An 8,522-nucleotide genomic window follows, 5' to 3' on the forward strand; every position below is an offset into this window, starting at 1 on the left:
GCGAATGGGGCGAAAGGTAGCGTAACAAGATTTTCTGTATGGAAGATACCACTAGGCGTTGAGATGCCAAGATTCGGATGGCACCGAGGTGATGTCTAGCAAGTTGTGCCACTGGTGTGGCCATCGTACAATGGTAAAAGTCGGCGTGGGGCGCCCTATTGGCCTGTGAGATGGTGTCAGTAGCGGACTGATGTGCGAATGGGGCCAAAGGCAGCGCAACAATATTTTCTGACTGACACCACAAGGCGCTGAGATGCCAAGATCCGGATGGCATCGAGGTGATGTCTAAGTTGCGGACTGATGTGCGAATGGGGCCAAAGGCAGCGTAACAATATTTTCTGTATGGAAGATACCACTAGGCGTTGAGATGCCAAGATTCGGATGGCACCGAGGTGATGTCTAGCAAGTTGGTGTGGTCATCCTACAATGCTGAAACTCGGCGTGGGTCACCCCATTAGCCTGTGAGATGGCGTCAGTAGCGGACCGATGTGCGAATAGGCCGAAGGCAGCACAACGCGCCAAGATCCGGATGTCACCGTGGTGGTTTCATAGTTGAGAGGCACTTCATCTGCAGTGGGGCGCCGAGATCCGGATGGCACCGAGGTGATGTCTAGCAAGTTGCTGTACTTGTGTGGTCATCCTACAATGCTGAAACTCGGCGTGGGTCGCCCCATTAGCCTGTGAGATGGCTGTTCTTTGGATTTGGGCCTGGTCCACTAAAATGGCCCTGGGACACCTTAGAACTCGGACGCTCGATTTTTTTTTCCTTTCCTGTACATGCAAAAAAAGGTAAATGCCCGGTATGTTACACGCTTCATCTGCCACGATGAACTCTCCAGAGGAACCGAAAAAAAATATAGTTGTGGTAACTATACCATGCATCGTCATATGGAGAGGTGGCACCAATTAATTATAGTGCTGCATAAAAGAGAGATTTGGAGGAGAACCCCTGACCTGCTAGTACATTCATTAAAGAAGTGGCACTGAGAGCTTCAGAGGCAAGGGAAACGGTCCCAAATATTTAGAAGAACTTTGGAAAGATTAAAATGACATGTTTAGATTGTGGTAAATTAATTTCATGTGGGCAGATGAGTGTTACTCTAATAAATACAGCATATGAACATCATCATAGTCGATGGTTGGTAGAGACATTTTGACTATATCCTGGACCTGCCCGTCCTCGCCCAAAATGGCGCCGGAATAAATGGGACTCGTAACTCCTTGTTGTGTACTGGTTGCACAACCTTGATATCACGAGATACGTATGCAGTTTTGAAGCACATGGCGGGCGGGGACGAGAATTGATTGAATATTTCGACATCCCTATTGATATTAAGTTCTGATGTGTTATTGATTACTGTACTGTTGAAAATTCGAATTAACGTCACCCATGGTACTTGCCCGCAAATGTATATCTAGATAATTTTATTGTAACTGGCCCTGTCGTATTTTAATTATAAAATGTACGTCCACCGATTCCGTAACTGTTAGACACCTTAGTTTTTGCAACCTAATGGCCCGCCCGTTACGTTCCTCTACAGTGTAAATGTCTATTCATCATATACGATTACAGTTTGCTCCGTGGCAGGCCCACGTGGTTATAGGCTCGTATTTGTATAATGAAATTTTCACAATAAAGGTTTTTAAAAGAAAACATGGTAGTAGTGTATACATTGGTAAAGTTTTTAATAATAGTCACTGTTTTAGAATCATTAAAAGGCAAGTGAAATAAAGCAGACCAATTACATGAAGGGTAAAAGGTATAATACGAAGGAACGCAGTAAAGATAAATGGTCAAGGGCTGTTGTGTTTTCTATTCCTGCAACATAAAGTGATCGATAAGAATCTCATATTCAGGCGTATCGGCGACTAAGACAGCAGGTCGACCCTCTTTTGCTCAACGGCTCCGTCATGGGACGAAGAAACGCTCTTTTTCTCGAAAAAAGAATATATTTTACTTGCAGGACAGTTGTAAAATTTCCGGGAAAGTACATTAGCCTGGAACATTATAACATATATTTAAGAGAAAATAATGTTCGGAAGTAATTAAAAGCGTAATTTTTAGGTGATATGACCAAGGCTTTCATCATTAGAATAAGAAAAGTAAAATGAACCAATGAAAAGTTTTATTAACAAGTCACATGACTTGTTATGCTTACGTTACGCGCTGCGCGCCCCGGATGACTTCCGGATGCGCTAACGCGGCGCGTCATATGACGCATTACGCGACAACGCAGGTCCAGAATATAGTCAAAATGTCTCCACCAACCAGCGGTCGAAACACAACCCCTTTCAGCAGGCTAAATAGTTCTGTTAAATGACAACAGAAGGGACAGGCAACAAGAACCATCAGTCAAAGAGGGGAGGGCTAGTTCTTCTCTACCGGGTTACATTGGGGCGCTACCGGAACTGATCGAATTGGTAGTCTACAGTGTTTCTGGATGTTTCAGACCGAAGCTGGGGTTAGCATGAGAGCAGCACCATTTCGTAGCTCCGTTGTGGCCATTCCGCAACCAATCATGGCAGCCGCTCTTTATCGTTATTTTGGGCGGGGTGGGTGGCGGAGCCGAGCTGTTTTGCAGCCATCATTGTGTGGAGTTCAGTTCATCTCACTAGTTTTGTATTTGTCATGAGGGGTTGTTCCTAATGTTTCTATTTTAGCGAGGTCAAAAAGAGATCCCATTAGTGGCCTACTGATTTTGCTCGATTCCTTTTCTTTTTTTTTACACGATTTTTCGTTATCTGCAAAGACTAAACAGAGTATTGCGACTCTGTGTTTGTTTGTAAATAGAGAATGAACCAAAGAGAAATAATTCTAAAACAGTAAATACTTGGATAACAATCAATCAAATGGAGAGAGAAGCAGGCACGACGGATTACAACGGGGGCAAAGGCCTGCGTTAACTACCTTTCACTATCTGCAAAGAGAGAGTACTCCTAATAGAAATGAGAGGGGGGGGCACCATTCAAAGCAGATCAGTGTGCATAAACACGAAAATGTTTTCACTTACCACGTACTTGACATTCGACAGCTTATGATATTTGCTATTAAAAAACCATTGAAATTCACTGAAAAAACCATAGGTTATAGACCATATATAGTTAGGAATTAGCATTTACAAAACCTTGAAAATTCACTGAAAAAACCATAGGTTATAGACCATATATAGTTAGGAATTAGCATTTAAAAAACCTTATTTTACTCACACAAAACCATTGAAATTCCATATATAGTTAGTTGCACTAACTATATATTGCGCACCCGCAATCCACTGCTGATCATGTCACATATTACATCATTCATGACATGGTCAGTGACATCACTGATGACATCACTGATGACATCTCAAATGACATCACTGATGACATCACTGATGACATCTCATTTGACATCAATGACCACATCACTGATGATATCATTCATGTGACAATACAATGCATCTCCTCACATTTTAATATAACCTCTGTTTCACCCAGTGTTAAATACAGAGTATAATTTTTGAAACCATTGACACACCAATACTAGTTACTACATACGTACTCACTGATTCCTACGTCTACACACACATTCACTCATTCACCCATACAATCATTCATACATACAATCACTCATCTTTACAACACTATCATATGCACTCATACACCTATACAGACACTCACACTCTGCCACTCATCCATGGAGTTACTCACACACCTAGTCAGTCCTGTAAAGAATCAATCACACTTCCATTTTCTTGTCTATACAGTTAAACATAGAGCACCTTACATTTTCAAACATATAGTAACACATACTTACTTTCTTATACAATCATTGATACAAGTACACATTGATCTGCACAGAGTCACACACCTCCCAGCCAGCCACACACACACTCAGTCTCCCATACAAATACTTGGACAATCAATCAATAACCCATATAGTTAATCATATAGCTACTGATCAACACATGCAGTAGTTTACAGAACAACAGACATAATGATGCACAAATTAAGACAGTTTAGTCACTAACCCATGCACTCAGTGAGACACATTTAATCACTCACTCATACATTCAGTCACGCACCTACTAAATCCTTCGTCCAGACAGTTATACATCTACTCATTCTTCAATATCTAAAACATATTTAAACTTTACAGAAACACACAGTCACTGGATGATGTCATCAGTGATGTCATCAGTGATGTCATTTGAGATGTCATCAGTGATGTCATCAGTGATGTCACTGACCATGTCATGAATGATGTAATATGTGACATCATCAGCAGTGGATTGCGGGTGCGCGATATATAGTTAGTGCAACTAACTATATATGGAATTTCAATGGTTTTGTGTGAGTAAAATAAGGTTTTTTAAATGCTAATTCCTAACTATATATGGTCTATAACCTATGGTTTTTTCAGTGAATTTTCAAGGTTTTGTAAATGCTAATTCCTAACTATATATGGTCTATAACCTATGGTTTTTTCAGTGAATATATATATATATATATATGTATATATATATATATATATATATAATATGTATATATATATATATATATATATATATATATATATATACATATATATATATAAATATATATATATATATATATATATATATATATATATATATATATGTAAGTTTTATTATACAGGTAAATGAATGGTAACTTTTTTTCTAAGGCAGTTTTGTATTAAAGTAAATAAACATGTTACTTTTCTTAGATGTTACAAGTATTCCTTTATTATATATTTTTTTACAATTGGCATTTCTTGTAGAGTTTGTTTAATACATCCATTAGTATATATGACTTCACAGGTTGCAGGTAAATATTCCATCAATTCATCTGTTAAATCTTCTGTAGGTATGAGCAGTAATTCAGGGGTGGTCCCATTCCCTTAAAACCACCCCAAGCACAGTTATGGGCAAAAATACAACGAAAAGCCCCTGCAAAGCATTATGGGATAAGATTAGCATCATTATTAGCATTCATGAAAGGGTTTCAATGTTTTTGAATTTTACTCATCAGGGACATCTAGGGACGACGATGTGAACTGCAGCTCGATGTATAATATTTTAAATGCTATTGCATTTGCCTCATCAGGGACATCTAGGGACGACGAGGTGAACTGCAGCTTGATGTATAATATTTTAAATGCTATTGCATTTGCCTCATCAGCGACATCTTGGGACAACGAGGTGAACTGCAGCTTGATGTGTACTATTTTAAATGCTATTGCATTTGCCTCATCAGGGACATCTAGGGACGACGAGGTGAACTGCAGCTTGATGTATAATATTTTAAATGCTATTGCATTTGCCTCATCAGCGACATCTTGGGACAAAGAGGTGAACTGCAGCTTGATGTGTAATATTTTAAATGCTATTGCATTTGCCTCATCAGGGACATCTGGGGATGAGGAGGTGAACTGCAGCTCTTTGTAGAATTATTTGGATACTATAATATTCACTTCCCACTGCTAATCTCGTCCCATAATGCTTTGCAGGGGCTTTTATTTGGGACTGTATTTGTGCCCATAACTGTGCTTGTGGTAGTCCTAAGAGGATGGGACCACCACCGATTCGAATCGTTCAGCAAGATGTGCTCTTTGTTTTGAAGGCATCTTCTTGGTTCTCCCCCTAGCTCCTTGAGGAATCCTTCTTCTTCTCCTGGGCACAGCACAGCGGAGCAGCAGGATGAGCAGACCTCTGAATCCATGGTGCCACAACACTGTGAAGCTGCAGAGAAAGGTGGAGTCAGATGGCACCACACAACACCACACAACACCTAAGCAGGAAGATATTCACTGAGCTGCTGGTAACTAAGATGGGGTTCACAGCAGCAGAAATCTGGTGCATCATGACGGATGCACCCGTCCATGTCCGAACAAATCTGCAGGAGGTATTGGCAGATGTGCTGGTCACGACGGGAGGAGAAACCCTTCTCTGACTTCCACCTGGAATGCCAGCTCGTGCTGGAGGTCAAGAGGATGACCGTGCATGTCTACAACCCACATGTCAATGTCCAAGACCTGACAACCTTCCTATGCCGCCACTGCACAGTGACTAAAGCACCCTCCCGCAACCTGGACAGTGATGGCATCTGGGATGGTAAATGGACAGCAATGGTGAAGCTGAAGGAGGACCCGTTGGTCCCAGATGGAATCCGCCACCCCCCTTCCAGTTTCTCTCTAGGGCGCGACTCAGGATACCTGTACTACCCTGGGCAGCCCAAACTATGCAACAGGTGCAGCAAACCAGGCCACACTGGCAAAGACTGCACAGCGCAAATATGCAGGAACTGCAAAAAAGAAGGCCACACAGCAAAAACCTGCAAATAGAAAACCCCATGCAACCTCTGTGGGGGTGTAGGCCATCTCTTTAAGGACTGCCCAAAAAGAGCCAAATCCTACGCCCACGCTGCCCAACCTCAGTGGAGAAGCCAACCAGAGGAGGAGGAGGCAGAAGTGACCCTGCATCCAGTCCCAGCCCCGCGGCAGGAGAGGGGGACCGGGAAAGGGAAGGGCCACAACCAGAACGCGCCCAAGCCCAAGCAGGACACCGCCAAGGTCCCAGAGACACAGACACCCAACGATACCATCCCTGAGCCCGGTGTGCACAGTGAGCTAATGGAGACTCCCACCCCAACTGCCACCGAGGCCCCGGAGGAAGGTGCCTGGACAACACAGGAGCGCAGGAAAAGGAGACACTCAACGGACTCTGAAGGAGCAAGCAAGAGACCCTTGAGCACCCACAATTCCTACTCCGCGCTCGAGGATCCAGAAGAAGAAATGCAGCCGGAACAAGACACCACGAATGAGCAACTCAAGCAAGTGACAGAAGTGCTGAGGGAGATGAGGGCGCTGGCAAACTCCATGGAAGCATCCCCACCCCCATCGCCAACAAGAGTAGAAGAGGTTGAGACCACCATCGAGGGCCAAGAGCAAGACCTGCCCGTCACCCCTGAGGAGGCAGACCACGAGCCCAGCCAAGAAGGTGGAGCAGCCATCGTGCAACAGCAAGCAACAGCCGCCGAGCAGGAAAGCCCAGCACAAGAGACCCGACAGGAGGCTCAACCAGCCCCGTAAGTAGCCTTGTCGAATGTTTTTGCAACCAATTGCCTTGACTTGATAATTAGTCTTTAAGTATTAAGTTTACTCTTAAAAACTAATTAATGATGGCTATTTCATTATTTTCCATAAATGTCAGAAGTATTAGAGACAGGCGCAGATGGGCTAGTACTTTGAGTTTTCTTGCCAGCCAGGAGTGTGATGTGTGCATGATTCAAGAATGCTCCATCCCCTTTGCAACGTCATACTCCCACCTAGAGCAGCAGTGGACCCTAGGGCCTTCCTTTTGGTTTGGGGGGAACAGCAGTAGGTCTGTGGGAGTGGCTACCTTAGTCAGAGGAAGGCGTTTCACGATGGACTCAGTCACCGAGCTGGAGGGCGGCAGGGCTCTTGTCGTCGACGGTTCGTGGGCAGGAGAGCCAGTTAGACTCATCAACGTGTACGCCCCTTCTGACGTAGGCGAGCGACGGGAGCTGTTTCAGGGCCAGGGCTGGGGAAGGACGGATGGATGGCGCCGCGAGACTACTGGTAGAGATGGTGGGGGAGGCCTCCCTGACAGACGTCATTGGGACCAAGGGCGATACAGAAAAGGGGGTGGTGATGAACAGAGTGTCTGAATTAAGCAGACCACTCTTACCCAGTCCAAAGATCAGGGCTTGATCCATCACCGTTATTTATCTCACTGCCCCATCCCAGCTCAGAACCTGGCTATATGCAAATTAGTCTGTCCCTGGCCCAGTGCATCATGGGAACAGGGCAGACCAAACTACAAAGCCAATTCTTCACCAGAAAGGAGACAAGCTACCGGGGACCGGTTTCTGGCATTTCAGCCTCTTCGGCCCGGCTTGCTTGAATCCTGATGGAGCAGTGAGAAAGGGACTCATGTCTGAGTATACCCTGCCACACCTATAGTGGCCAAAAACGATACAGAAAAGGGGGTGGTGATGAACAGAGTGTCTGAATTAAGCAGACCACTCTTACCCAGTCCAAAGATCAGGGCTTGATCCATCACCGTTATTTATCTCACTGCCCCATCCCAGCTCAGAACCTGGCTATATGCAAATTAGTCTGTCCCTGGCCCAGTGCATCATGGGAACAGGGCAGACCAAACTACAAAGCCAATTCTTCACCAGAAAGGAGACAAGCTACCGGGGACCGGTTTCTGGCATTTCAGCCTCATCGGCCCGGCTTGCTTGAATCCTGATGGAGCAGTGAGAAAGGGACTCATGTCTGAGTATGCCCTGCCACACCTATAGTGGCCAAAAACGATACAGAAAAGGGGGTGGTGATGAACAGAGTGTCTGAATTAAGCAGACCACTCTTACCCAGTCCAAAGATCAGGGCTTGATCCATCACCGTTATTTATCTCACTGCCCCATCCCAGCTCAGAACCTGGCTATATGCAAATTAGTCTGTCCCTGGCCCAGTGCATCATGGGAACAGGGCAGACCAAACTACAAAGCCAAAT

At 44.3% G+C, this 8,522-nt stretch overlaps 1 pseudogene; it reads left to right on the forward strand.

Annotated features, from left to right (window-relative positions):
* Positions 1 to 5,681: 5,681 nt before the first annotated feature.
* Positions 5,682 to 7,072, forward strand: LOC144804441 (uncharacterized; annotated as a pseudogene).
* Positions 7,073 to 8,522: the final 1,450 nt, after the last annotated feature.

Source organism: Lissotriton helveticus, chromosome 1_2 (assembly GCF_964261635.1).
Source record: "Lissotriton helveticus chromosome 1_2, aLisHel1.1, whole genome shotgun sequence".
In the NCBI taxonomy this organism is placed as follows: domain Eukaryota; kingdom Metazoa; phylum Chordata; class Amphibia; order Caudata; family Salamandridae; genus Lissotriton; species Lissotriton helveticus.